This window comes from Brienomyrus brachyistius, chromosome 24 (assembly GCF_023856365.1).
Source record: "Brienomyrus brachyistius isolate T26 chromosome 24, BBRACH_0.4, whole genome shotgun sequence".
Classification (NCBI taxonomy): Eukaryota; Metazoa; Chordata; class Actinopteri; order Osteoglossiformes; family Mormyridae; genus Brienomyrus; species Brienomyrus brachyistius.
The window spans coordinates 7883986-7898792 of NC_064556.1; the positions used below are offsets into that span (position 1 = coordinate 7883986).

General features: G+C 45.6%; 1 protein-coding gene across 2 annotated transcripts in view; it reads right to left on the reverse strand.

Annotated features, from left to right (window-relative positions):
• Window positions 1–14807, reverse strand: part of LOC125720161 (interferon-induced protein 44-like) — a 518912-nt gene that overhangs the window by 125837 nt on the left and 378268 nt on the right. The window lies entirely within an intron of this gene.

Consider the following 14807-nt stretch of genomic DNA (forward strand, 5'->3'; position numbering starts at 1 on the left):
AGACCCAAACGAGGCCAATTCCCTAACCCTACACAACCGTTTCAGGCAATACATATGGACTTTGTGGAATTAACAGGGTCACAGGGAGTGAAATACTGCCTAGTGATAATAGACACTTTTTCAAAGTGGGTGGAGATATACCCAGTAAAACACTGTGATGCAGTCACAGTGGCCAAGTGTCTGGTGTCCCATTTCTTCCCCACATATGGAATACCGGAAGTAATACGGTCAGATAACGGATCTCATTTTGTGAACAAGGTGCTAGATTTATGCTCACAAACATTGGGTTTTGTATTAAAAAAATCACTGTGCATATCATCCGCAAAGTGCAGGTTTGGTGGAAAGAACAAACGGGACAGTAAAAAATAGATTGAGAAAAACTATGGAAGAAACAGGCAGACCGTGGCCAGAATGCTTAGCATTAGTAAAATTGTGGATGAGAATAACACCCACAACGAATGGGTTAACCCCTTTTGAAATCGTGCACGGAAGGCCATTTCCGTTTCTGGGGGAAGCAACTGATGTAGGAAAGGCAGCTCATGAACAGACACTTGCTGATTGGATGCGTAAGCTGATCTCCAAACAGAATATCCAGCACCCTGGTAATCTGCCAGAAGCATCTGTGTCTACTTTGCAGGAAACGGTGAAGCCAGGTGATTGGGTGTTGATAAAAGTCCTACAAAGGAAAGACTGGACTTCACCTCGGTGGGACGGACCATACCAAGTCCTCCTGACTACACCAACTGCCTTGAAGATTGCAGAAAGACCTTCCTGGATCCACAAGAGTCACTGTAAGCTCATTCTGCCCTTACCAGACGCCTCACTCGCGGAGTAACAGTGGAAGTCCGCTACAAAGGCACGAAGAAACAATAGGTTTTCGTTGTCTCAACCCGGTGAAGAAAACAGCTGAACTGTACTCCTTTAGGATGGCTCTGGTAGGGTGTCCGTGGTGGGCTAAGGGAATATTAGGAAGTCTTTTCTGTCTTATGGTAATATTGATTCTATGGCTGGTACCAGACACTGAGGTGCAGGAGAAGAAAAGGTGGACTCCGGACGGAGTGCACCTCACTAGCATAAAAGGAGACGAAACCCATCCATTCCTACGGAACTATTGGTATCGATATGTATATGATGTGGTATCCAATAAGAATTTGACTAACTGCTACAAAGGCAAATGGTGATAGAGAATCGCATGGCGCTAGATCTTCTCACTGCAGCGCAGGGAGGAGTGTGCGTATTGTTGAACCAAACCTGTTGTACATACATTCCTGACAATGTGCATTCACCCAACATGACTAAGGCAATGCAAAGGCTGAAGGACTTGTAAATTGCTATGACCACCGACACAAGGATGCAGAACGACTATTGGATGTCCTGGTTCACTACCGGGGCTTGGTGGTCCATATTACTCAAATTGAGTATACCATTTTTTGCATTCTTTGTGATGTTCTTCTGTTGTTGTATCACAGTGATACCTTGTTTTCGTATAATGATTAATTCTGCCCTGAGCTCTGCTTTCCGAGCCCAGGAGAATATGTTTTTGTCCTTCACCCAAAACATGGAAACAGATGCAGATGAAGAGGAGCAGGGGTGGATGCATGACGCACCATGACGGACGGGCCGAAATCCTCACCGGCATGGCCCAGTCCCGAAGTTTAGAGATGCTACACCCTTGTCTCTTTTTATATCACAGCAAATGTATAATTAACATGATAAACAGGAGGGACTGTTAGAGTGTATCTGTGTATTTTATCATATTATTATCCTCCTATATGTGTACGTGCAACCCTTAACAACTAACCCATGGCCCAGAAAGGGTTGCAGACAAGATGTCCTCACAGGGGCCTACCAGATTGTGACGCAGGAATAAGAGACCTTGAGAAAGGAAATAGATTCTGTCAACATAGCAGGGGGCCCACCTTGAGATATGTAATGCTTTGTATTAACCCTGTTTCACGGAGGCCTCACACAGCATTGACTAGTTAAAGACAAGACCCATGTAACCCCTCCCCTACCCTATAAATAAAGAAGCCAAGGGACTGTCCGGTGTGTGACACTCAACAGAGGCGCAGATACTGTCTGTTGCACCTGAAGTGGGCACCCTTGCGCAAGTAAAACAGAAAGACGTGTGCTGTCTCGATTATTCCTGGGTCCTAGAAGTGGAAGTGTGTGAGTAGTAAGCTGCGGCGCTTCCTCACACAGGAGATTGTAGGAGTGAAAGCTACGGCGCTTTCTCCAACATAACTAGATTGTAGGAGTGAAAGCTACGGCGCTTTCTCCTAACAAGCACCCACCTTGCAGTCATTCTGCAGCAGTTACACTCACTATACATTAGCTAAAGTGGTGAAGAATTCACAGATTAGTGATAAGGAGGCATATTTAAAAGGGCCATGGTGACAGTTATAGCAGGACATACACTGTAAAAAAAATCCATCAAAAAACGGAAAATGTACTGGCAGAAAATTACCGGCACATCTTCCGTTAATGGACACTTCCTTCAAGTCTTACATTTTGTCCCCTGCTTGCGTAGCTTGCATTAAGTGACAGATAGCTAAACAGCCACTGTAAGGATTAAATGTCTGAACTATAACCTAACCCATGTGATCACACACAACCAATAAGAAGTAACATGAATCAAACTGGCTGCAGATTTTAAAGGGGCCAAATTATAATTTTAAAATTCTACAGCTAATGTACAGTCTATCGAAAGATTCTACAATAAAATAAGGACTTGTAATACGGTGTTTTGCAATATCACTACTTTTATCATAGCCCGCATTTAGGTTTGGTGTGGTCTGACCCTAGTCCACACTTCCAGACAAAAGCCCGGATGGGCCCCGCAAGGGCACATTTGCTGGGTCCTTTTTAAAACCATAGAAGTACCATAGTTACCATGAACAGCTATATGTAAACTATGGTAGTACCACAGCTACCATGAAGTGCTATGGATAAACCATGGTAGTACTATAGGTAGTACCGAAATACTGTACCATGTGGTACCATAGTAAAACTATGGTTACTGCATGAAAACCATAGGAAACCATGGTGAATTTTCATAAGGGGTGGAGCGTTTGATGACTATGCGACAAAGCTGGATTTTATTTCACCGCCATGTGCAACAAGCAAGAGGGTCCATGGGAAGAGACATCGCAACACACAGTGCAGGCAAAATGACAAGAGTTTATTATACATTGTTGAACAATATTAAGCATTAACTGGTCACGTTTGGTGCTGAGGCGTTCACTACCTTGTAGCAAAAGGCTATGTACCTCTGCACATAATTTGGCACAGACCAGCACAAACGCATCACACACGATTGCGATCGGTCTGGTGGAAATCAGACACAAACGGGGGGCTAACTTCACGTGACCATGTAAACAAACATTAACATCTCAAAGTAAAACCGCATAAACAAAAATTTTAAGAGCACAAACGAGGCACACACGATTGAGACCAGTTTGGTTGAAATTCGAAACATATGGCGGCCAAGTTCACGCAGGTGTCCGGATGCATGGCCTGGATTGTTGTGGTCGCACGCTGCTGACGTCAACAATTCCCCTCCATCCGCTGTCGCAGCTTGATGACGTTACATCAGGCTTTGAGGCAGAAAAAAAATTTAAAAGTTTGTTCTGATGCCGTTTTGTCTGAAGTCTGTTGGATTTTTTCCTGACACCTGAGGATGTCCTAAAATCAACACCATACAGCATCGCCACTCACAGAACAAGGTTTTACAGTAGCTTCTTCCCTGCCACAGTCAGACTGACGGCAAAACAAAACAGATGAACATGTAAAATAATAACCCTACACTCCCTCACTTCACTGGTCATCTGCAATTAAAATCAGTATCTGTGAAATACGATGAATGTGCAATATCTTAACTGTGCAACAGGATAAGAGGTGCAGTATTCTAAATGGGAAGCATCTGCCTTCTATGTAGCTATGCAATAATTTGCAGTACTTATTGTATTCCAATGTGCCTGGAATGTAGGTTTTATGCACAAATGGCAAATAAAAATCTCATATCTCAAAATGAAACCGAAAGCTCTCCAGTCCTGCCTTATTATCTGGCCACATACCATGAATTTGACCTTCAGGCTCACAGAAAACCTAAAAATGAAAAACAGAAGCATCTGAACCAGTTCTCGTAAGTTCTGTAATAGCATGCTTATTGGCATTGTTAGAATATTAAATACCCTACTGGCCATTTTGCAGCCCCCCCCTGCCCCCCCTCCCAACGGGCACTATATTCAGTCTACTGTAATTATTGCTTCCCTCAGTTCTGCTGTAGTAATTGTTTACAGACACATTGCACTGTGTATGTGAGCCTTTGTGTCCAGCGATCCTGTTTCTTATTTCGAAAAACCTCCTATTGCCACTTTCTTTCTGAATGTCACACAGCGATCTTGCAGGAATGTTATTTCATGTGACTGTATACCTGTATCTGGATGGTTTGGCAATAAAGCCTACTTGATTTGCCTTGATGTACTAACATGTTTGAGCCTGTTTCAGATACAAATTTGTTTCAACGTGCCCCTAAAACATGGCATGGTATATACAGGTATGAACATACGCCACGCGCCTAAAACGACTAGTTGCGCTTTTCAACATAATCATTCATGAGAGGATCAAGTTTAAAGTGGGGAGTTTTGCCCGAAAACATGGGAAGATGATTACATATTCCATTGCATGTATAAAATGTATAAAAAGGTTTAGTATATCCAACATAAAAAATGACAGGTCACAGGGAATCTAAGGCCAGGCCAAGGAACTGTTTACACTGCAATGTATATACATCTGCCCCTATATGTTAAGTTTTCAGGTTCTTCCAAAAAGGTTTTCTTCTCATATGTCAAACACTGGCAACATGTACTTAGTGTGCGATTGTGTGTGGTGATGTGCTCTGCCCTTTGCCCCCTGGACTACTCACCAAGCTCATCACCATCCATGGTAAGCAGGAATGGAGGATGGCTCAACGTGAAAAGGTGCTCCAGCTCCCTTAAGGACTTCAGGCCAGTTACTCTCACATCACACATTTCTCAGGCTAAAACACAGTTGCGTCTTACTTTTCTGCAAGAAGGGTATAAGTAAAAGTGCTAAAGATGCCCCAGTGTTCTTGGTTGATCATGTGAATTCATGATCATGTGGTTAGTCAGGGAGACAAAGGGGGATTCCAGGCTGCACCACTCAGGTGATAAGGTAGTAATTGAATTACATTTACATTTACATTTACAGGATTTGGCAGACGCCCTTAGCCAGAGCGACTTACATAAGTGCTTTGAGACTCTGCAATGAATTTCCGATGCTAGCTCAATAAGGACCCAAGCTATGAATACTATCTCTGAGAACTCCGTTGAGTAGTGCAGAATTTATTTATTTTTTTTTTAAACACACTCCAGAAAAAGAGTCGAGTAAGAATACAGAAGTTCTACGTCAGGTATTTCTGAAAAAGAAAAGTTTTGAGTCGTCGCTTGAAGACATTCAAGGATTCAGCTGTTCGGACATCTAGGGGGAGTTCATTCCACCAATTAGGTGCCAGGACAGAGAAGAGCCAAGATGCGTGTCTTCCTTGTGCCTTGAGGGGAGGTGGGACCAGTCGAGCAGTGCTGGAGGATCGGAGAGATCGTGGTGCAGAGCGGGGTGTGATGAGGTCCTTTAGGTAGGATGGTGCCAGAGAATTTTTGGCTTTGTATGTGAGCATCAGTGTTTTGAATCTGATGCGTGCAGCTACAGGAAGCCAGTGGAGGGAGCGCAGCAAAGGAGTGGTGTGGGAGAACTTTGGAAGGTTGAAGACAAGACGAGCAGCTGCATTCTGAATCAGTTGGAGGGGACGGATGGCGCTCAGTGGTAAACCTGCTAGAAGTGAGTTGCAGTAGTCAAGGCATGAGATGATGAGGGACTGGACGAGTATCTGGGTAGCCTGAGTGGAAAGAAATGGACGTATCCTCCTGATGTTAAAGAGGAGAAACCGACAAGAGCGAGAAAGACTGGCGATATGTGAGGAAAATGACAACCGATCATCTATGGTAACTCCAAGGTTTCTAGCAGAAACCGAAGGACGGATCAGGGAGTTGTCGAAAGAGATCGCAAGGTCCTGGAGGGGGGATGAGTCAGCCGGGATGTAAAGCAGCTCAGTTTTACTAGTGTTGAGTTTTAGCTGGTGAGTGGTCATCCAAGATGAGATGTCTGCCAAGCATGTAGAGATCTTAGTGGAGACATGAGTGTCTTAGGGAGGGAAGGAGAGGATGAGTTGAGTGTCATCGGCATAGCAGTGGTAGGAGAAGCCATGTGAGGATATAACTTCGCCAAGAGATTTAACAGTGGCCAGGGAATCGACTGAGTTACCATTTGCTCATGCGGTAAATCTCCGTCCTGTCCTGCCTCATCCCTGTCTCAGGACACTCATACTCATGGAGGTCACCCACCACACCTTTACACTTCTTAACTTGTAACTAGAATTACCCTTGCATTGCTGCCCTACCAGCTGCCTTTCAGTACCTGGTGCATTTCTACAACCACTGCTTTGCTGAGACAAGATTTTGCAAGTAGACCCATTACAAAGGGCATGTTCTGTGTCTGCTTTTGAGTAGCATATAAGCTGTTTGCATTGATCTGTACAGATCCGGTATGGATAAAAATTTTGAGGTAATAAAATTGAAACAATGAAATCTGAATGAGTAATTATCTGCATTAAAGTCTCCAGGTCCAGTATCAGGGGTTAGGTTTTATTCTCTCATGGAACTTTCTCATTTCTAGTTCTGCCTTCACATCTCAATGAAGGTGCCTGTGACAAACACAACTGTCTGGTGCAGAGTTACTTTATGTGTAATTAGGTAATAAACCATGTGAAGTGAAACACATTTACAGATCAACTGTCAAAATGGGCTGTCAAGACCTGTCTGGTGTGTCCGGCCTCTTACTGTGAAACTGAAACTGCAACTTCACAACAGGCTTAACCATGCAAAACATCACAAGGTCACTGATGTCATCTGCCATCTGTAAAGATCAGCTGCTGTCACGACAAACCCATGTAGGTCTACTGCTATGCCAACCAGCAGTTTATCTGTAAACTCTGTACGATGAATGAGCACAAAGCATAGATACAGTCTCAGCAGTTGCGGAAAGGACAGAGAAACTGGAAAATCACCTAAGTTAAGATTCTTTAAGTGACCTTAAATTTAAACACAGCTCTTTAAAATTAAGTTCACGATAGTTCATAATTCTGTAGCACAAAAATGTGATATAAAGTATTTCCTAAAAGTCCGAGTGATTGTGGGGTCTCATTTTCTCCTCGTACTGGAATCTCAAGGAATCCTGGACTGGAATCTCAAGACACCTTGTAAAATGCAATCCCTCCCAAAAAAAATCAAATATATTACACAAAGGGTTAAAAAGTAATGAAATTTGCTGTGTCCTGGGAGGCTTGGGTAGTACAACAATTTGCAGCTAATTCTGGATCATTGGCTCCCACAGCCTAGAAGCTATAGAGAAAAAACCAACAAAACTTTAGCAAAAAAAAAAAAAAGATATATATATATATATATATATATATATATATATATATATATATATATATATATATATATATATATATATATATATATTGTCATGCCCGGCTCGTCCGCTCCTCCTGTGTGCCACGCCCCCTGATTACCCACGTGTTTTCTCCCGATTGTACCCAGCTGTATCTATTTTATTTGCTCAGTCCTGTGTATTTCAGTCCGTGTCTTACCCGAGTCCTTTGTCCGTCATTGATGTTTCCTGATGTCTGTTGCCGTCCAGTGTTCCCTGCCCCGGATATCCTTATTAAAACCCCGTTTTCCCGTATCCCGCTTGCCTGCCTGCTCCTTACCCGCACGATCGCCGCTTATCTCCGGCGTGATCGTGACAAAATGACGGACCTAAAGAATGGGAGGAGACGGAGAGTCCCGCAGGGAACGATCCGTCTCGGCGCCTGCTCGCTCTCCAGGATTTGGCTCCCGACGGAGGACGAGAGGGAGGTACCCGCCCTACCTCCAGCCCGGGGGCCGACCACACGCGACCCCGATCCCGCGTGGAAGTACTGGCTCTCTAGTGAGGACGAGGACGAGGAGCCCTTCCTCTACCCGGAGACGGAAGCCTTTCTTCCGCCGTCCGTTTTCACGGACATCGCGCCGCCTCCCGCAACCGCCAGGCGCCAGCGAGGGAGACGGAGGAGACCGGCGATCGCCAGCACGGAGGACCTCCCTCCGTTGCTGCCGGCGGACCCCGCTCCCGTGCGGCCGCCGCTGCCTGCGCAGCCGCCTTCGTTGCCGCCGCTGCCTGCGCAGCCGCCTTCGTTGCCGCCGCTGCCTGCGCAGCCGCCTTCGTTGCCGCCGCCATTGCCGGCAGACCCCGCTCCCGTGCAGCCGCCATTGCCGGCGGACCCCGCTCCCGTGCAGCCGCCATTGCCGGCGGACCCCGCTCCCGTGCAGCCGCCGCTGCCTGCGCAGCCGCCTTCGCTGCCGCCTGCTGCAGCTCCCGGGCCGGCGCCCCCTCTGCAGCCGCCTGCTGCAGCTCCCGGGCCGGCGCCCCCTCTGCAGCCGCCTGCTGCAGCTCCCGGGCCGGCGCCCCCACTGCAGCCACCTGCAGCTCCTGACCGCGCTCCAAGTCCTGACCGCGCTCCAAGTCCTGACCGCGCTCCTGTCCCTTCTCCCCCAGTGACTTTTTCTCCCTCGCCCCGGCGAACTCGACCCCGACCTAGGGTCGTCATGTCTGTGTCCCGTAAAGGGAGGGGACACAGACGCAGGGCTGGGGTCCCGCCCGCCCTGCCCCCTGGCTCGCCCTGCCTCGCCTGCGCTGGGGCTCGGTTGGCGCCTGCGGGTCCTGGCCCTTCGGGTCGGCTGTCGCCTGCGGGTCCCCCTCCGAGGCCTCGTCGCCCCGCCTCGCTCCCCTCTCCAGTGCCTGGTCGGTCGCCTGGGGGCTCCCCGACGGCGGCTCCTCGGTCGCCTGCGGGGCCCCCACCTTCGGCTCGTCGGAGGACGTCGCCGCCTGCGGCGGCTCCCCCCCTCGCCTTGCCTTCGCCCTGGCCCCTTCCAGCTCCCTCGTCCCCTTCCCCGGTGCTCCCTCCTGCTCCCTCCCTGGCCCCTCCGCGGGTCCCTCGCCCTGTCTCCTCTGCCCCTCCGAGGTCCCCTCCGGCTCCGGCCTCCCGGCTGTCTGCGGCCCCTCCGGCTGCCGCCCGTCGCCCACTGGGTCTCCCTCGGGCTCCCCTCTCGTCCCCCTCCTTGTCTCCCTTCGCTCCTGCCTTTGTCCCTTCGTTCCCCTCTCCTCCTTCTGTCTTTGTCCCGCCTGTCTCTGCTCCCCCTTGCTTTGTTCCTCCCGTCTCTGCTCCTCGTCCTCCTCTGTTCCCTTCGTTCACTCCTGGTCCTTTTGTTCCTCCTGTTCCCGCTGTGTCCCCTTTCCTGGTTTGTCTCTCTGCCTTCCTGTCCCTTTGTCAGCTCCTGTCTTACGTTCTGTCGCTTGCCATGTTTTGTGCTTCGGTCCTGTTCCCTGTCCTGCGTTGATTCTGTTCTTGTTTTTCAGGTCCTGTTTTGCCTCGTCCCGTCCGTCGCCCCCCTTCCTTGGCGCGCCCGGAGAAGCGCGCCTTTGGGGGGGGGTTCTGTCATGCCCGGCTCGTCCGCTCCTCCTGTGTGCCACGCCCCCTGATTACCCACGTGTTTTCTCCCGATTGTACCCAGCTGTATCTAGTTTATTTGCTCAGTCCTGTGTATTTCAGTCCGTGTCTTACCCGAGTCCTTTGTCCGTCATTGATGTTTCCTGATGTCTGTTGCCGTCCAGTGTTCCCTGCCCCGGATATCCTTATTAAAACCCCGTTTTCCCGTATCCCGCTTGCCTGCCTGCTCCTTACCCGCACGATCGCCGCTTATCTCCGGCGTGATCGTGACATATATATATATATATATATATATATATATATATATATATATATATATATATATATATATATATATATATATATATATATATATATAATTTTATTTTTTTTTATTTTTTTATTTTTTCCCCAAATACATAAAGGGTTAAAAACTAATGAATGTTCCTGGGTGTGTCAGTTCTGCTATACGCACCCATTTTGGAGTCACTGGATCCCATGGCATGGAAGTTATTGCAAGCAGTTAGCATTTTCTTAGGGGCGGCATGGTGGTGCAGTGGTTAGCACTGTTACCTCAGACCTCTGGGATCCGGGTTCGAGTCTCCGCCTGGGTCACATGTGTGCGGAGTTTGCATGTTCTCCCCATGTCGTCGTGGGGTTTCCTCCAGGTACTCCGGTTTCCCCCCACGGTCCAAAAACATGCTGAGGCTAATTAGAGTTTCTAAATTGCCTACTTGAGTGAATGGTGTGTGAATGTGCCCTGCGATGGGTTGGCCCCCCATCCTGGGTTGTTCCCTGCCTCGTGCCCATTGCTTCCAGGATAGGCTCCGGACCCCCCCGTGACCCAGTAGGATAAGCAGTTTGGAAGATGGATGGATGGATGGTTCTTTCCTCTCCCAAAAGAAAATGGGGTAAAACCTGTGTTCATTGAAACTGAATGCAAACGTTGTGTATGTCCCATTAAATGCATATGTGAATGCAGCTTCTGACTCAACCCCGTTTCTCTGGGACCTGATGCAACTGCCCAAGCTGAGTTACAGTGAACCTCAAACCTCATTTTTATGTTTTTGTTCTACCCACTGAATTAAAGCTGAAAGTCGGCACTTCAGCTGCATGTTTGGACCGACTTGTTTCTTTTAAAATTTATCGTGGTACAGTAATGTACAGAACTTAGAAACAGGAAAACTTTGTCCCTGTCCAGATATTTAGGGTCCTGCCTGTACTTCAGATGTTAGTTTGAACTAGCATAGTATGATGCATCATTAATACTAACTTCTAAATGCAACCTGAAATTGGGGCACACACAGATAAACACAGTTACTTAAACTGCGGATACAGCACAACTATTTACAATAACAGCTACATTCGGGGCTAATTACACAGCTCACGAGCATGCTGGGAAATGCTAATTGGCTCCACACGGGCACTACACTGCAATGATTAATAAGCAAATATATTTCAAATTTGATTCAACCATTGTCCATGGTCTTACCTACTAGGTTGTCCAGTTAAAGGCACGAAAAAAGTCTAACCCCTTGACACTGGTAAAAGTAAAAGCACCTGTTTTTATTTCTATCCTTTAATATCACCTGCCTTAGGGGAACCCTGAGATTGAATTGCTGCAATATGAATTATTTATAAACCACAAAGTGACAATCGCGATGTCTGTGACTAAAAAATGTCTGAACTGCTTCTTTCACTTTCATAATAATCTATACAAACTGTGGCGGTCAAAGATCGTTTGGTACGGCAGTGTATAGCTGCCACCGTAACAGGTATGTCATAATAACTCATGTAGATGTGCACAAAGATTTCAAAGTCTCTATTAATACCAAAAAAACCTTTTTAGAAATCTTATAGCTGTTAAATACAAGTCTTTTTTTTAATTGTGAAAAACTAAACTGTTGTTGCAGGAATACATTTCCTCAGAGCCGACTTATAATTAAGGCAACATATTTCATTTAAACATACAAGAATCCACTTGATTATGTAGTTTAAAGTGACATATAAGATAACATATAACAACATTTAGGTTTAAATTATACCAGCAGCCTTTTATGTCCATTTCAGTGTGGTAATGAAATGAAATGAGAATTGCTGCATTTTTAAATATTTATTACAGGTTTTCTCATTTGCTTTGGACAAATTCGCAAATGAAAACTTCTCTTAACCACATATGCAAACATGAAAAATGTAATTTATCATTGTTTTTATTCATTTACAAATGATTTAGGTTTGGTTCTTATAGGATAACATATATTCACTTTGAATTAGCCCATCACAGGCAAAAATGTTAATACAATTGTCAGAAAGGTTCCTTCAATGACGCATAAGGGCAAGAGAGAGATTGGATGATAAATTTAGATATTGATTGTCACCAGCCACTGAACCATGTTTCTTTACACCCTGCAATGGATGCTGTGTGCGATGACATCACAGCAGATTCTTGTAGAGGGTGGTTGAGGCACGCAAGAAGATTTTTGCTTTGATGTATTGCAAGGGAGGATATCAGATGTGATGTGTATGGAAATATGTGGAAAAACCAGCAGGAGCAATAGGACAACCCATGATAAAGAATTAGCCATCTTCATTGCAACATAACTACCTGAAGTACTGCATATATTTTTATTGTAACATTTTACTTGATTATTTTTTTTCAAATCTTCTAGATTTGTATTTGATTCTTGTGTAGCATTGTAATTGCCCTGAATTAAAACAATGCACTTTACAAATGATACAGATGTTATATTCCTGTCTTGCAGAAAATACCAATATGGCAGAACCTTGTACTGGTTTGTAGAACATAAGTGCATGTGGTTTGGCGCACAAGCAGATTCATCTTATTGACAATATGACTTAACATTTTTACTGGTATGTCTCTAATGATCCAGAGCGTTAACATTTTGGTGGCACTGACTAAATGTCTGACAAGAAAAATGCATTTTGTGACATAAATGAAAGGTTACGAATGAATGACTTCGTTTGGATGGTGTCAGGATTGGTGCCCGTCTGCTTCTGTTCTGTGTGTCTTGTTCCCGTTTGGCCAACAATTTTTTTATCCATCCTTTTCCCTCCTCCGTCTTGTAGTTCCTTTGACCCTAGTGTGTTTGCTTCCTCTTTGCACTGCGCTGTGGCTTAACTGGCTGAGTGCTTCGTTGTCGCATTTGTTAGCTTCTGTGTTGTGGTAGGGGGTTCGAGGCTGGCCAGAGCCCAGTCTCAAATAATGTTTGTTTGAGTGTTTGAGTGAATGTTTGAGTTCCTGTGGTTTAAGGTTTGTATAGGTATGTCAGTTACAATTCATTGTCTTGCTCCTTGTTTCCTGGTCTTTCGGTTGTCCTAGTTTTGTTTCCCTTGTTTGGTCCTTTCTCCCCTATCTGATAATTGACCTCTCAGTGCAGCCAAACCTGCCACTTGTTAGTCATTGTGATCAGAGTATTTGAGTTCCTGCCTTTGTTATATTCATTGGTCAGTCATTGTGAATGTTACTGTGTTCAAGTTACTATTCGCTGCTGCTGTGGCGGCGGCCTTATTTAATTTTTCACGTTCTGCTCCTTGTGTTGCTCTTTTTCCCTCGTTGTTACATTTTTGATATTTTTGTAGTCGTTAATTTCCCCCCCATTTGCTTTTTACCCAATGTGATCCTTTTGTTTTGTATTTTACCCCAGTGTGTTCAGTTTCCCCAATAAACCCCTGTTGTCTCTTGGAGCCACAAGTGGATTGTCACCTTCTTTTCCCAGCCTGTGCCATGCCGCACCGCTGTAACATATGGTTTATGCTGCAGTGTGTACAGTGTACACTGTTTTAAGAAATGCACAAGCAGCTCAGAGAACCTCAAGACCAAAACAACAGAGAAGAAGAGTAACTACGGAGTGAAAAACATGATATTTCTCATCAATGTTTGTGACTAAACATAAGGCTTTAACTTTCCAACTTTTGAATGCTACTGATGAGCATGAAAAAACGTGTCTGTGACTATATAAAATGTTTGAACTCCTTTCAGAATAGTTGTAAAAACTTGGCGGTCAAAGATCGTTTGAAAAAGCTTCAGTATGTTAACAGCATATAAAATGTAGTAAAGTCCATAACTGTTCATTTTTACAATGAAAAGTCCACCTGAGAGATGTTTTTTGAGGTGTTTTTCTGTGGAATTTGTCATGATTTAGCCTGGAGTCCAATTATAATTTACACAAACTGGTTCACACCAGATATAAATATTCATGAGTGGATTTCTGCAAATATTTTACTCCAAAGCGACCTATATAGCAAAACTGCCTTTATATTTATATCTTTAATATAATTAATTCATATCATCTGCTGAGGCAAACAAAGACCTGACTGACGGCCTTAATGACTTCTATTGTAGGTTTCAGAGAAACAAATTCACACCCCACTCCAGCCCAGCAACAAGAGCCTCCATCACACCTCTGGCAGTCCCCCCTCCCCCCTCGGATACACAGGCTACACTCAGGAAAGGCGAAGAAGATGTGATCCAGCTCTTCCGGAAACAGAAACCCAGGAAAGCACCGGGCTCAGACGGTGTCTCCCCCACTTGTCTCAAAGTCTGTCCTGACAAATTAGCTACAGTTTTCACACAGATCTTCAAGAGATCCCTGGAGCTGTGTGAAGTTCCGTCCTGCTTCAAAAGGTCCAGCATCATCCCAGTCCCTAAGAAACCCTCCATCACAGGACTGAATGTCTACAAGCCTGTTGTCCTGAGGTCTGTGGTCAAGAAGTCATTTGAACGACTGGTGCTAGCCCACCTGAATAGCCCCACTGACCACCTGCTCGATCTCCTGCAGTTCGCCTACCGGACAAACAGGTCAGTGGACGATTCAATCAGCATGGGTCTGCACTTGATCCTGAAATACCTGGACTACCCGGGGCTTATGCAAGGATCCTGTTTGTGGACTTCAGTTCAGCTTTTAATGCAATCATTCCCAAAATAATTTCCTCCAAACTCTCACAACTCCACGTTTCCCCTGCCATCTGCAAGTGGATCACCAGCTTCCTAACAGACAGGAAGCAACGTGTGAGGCTGGGGCACATTGTCTTCTGGTATACGGACAGTCAGCACTGGTGCTCCCCAGGGTTGCGTCCTCTCCCCACTGCTCTTCTTCCTCTACACAAATAACACAAACAATAAGTTTGCAGATGACACTACAGTCATCGGACTTATTCAGGATGGTGACGAGTCTGCATA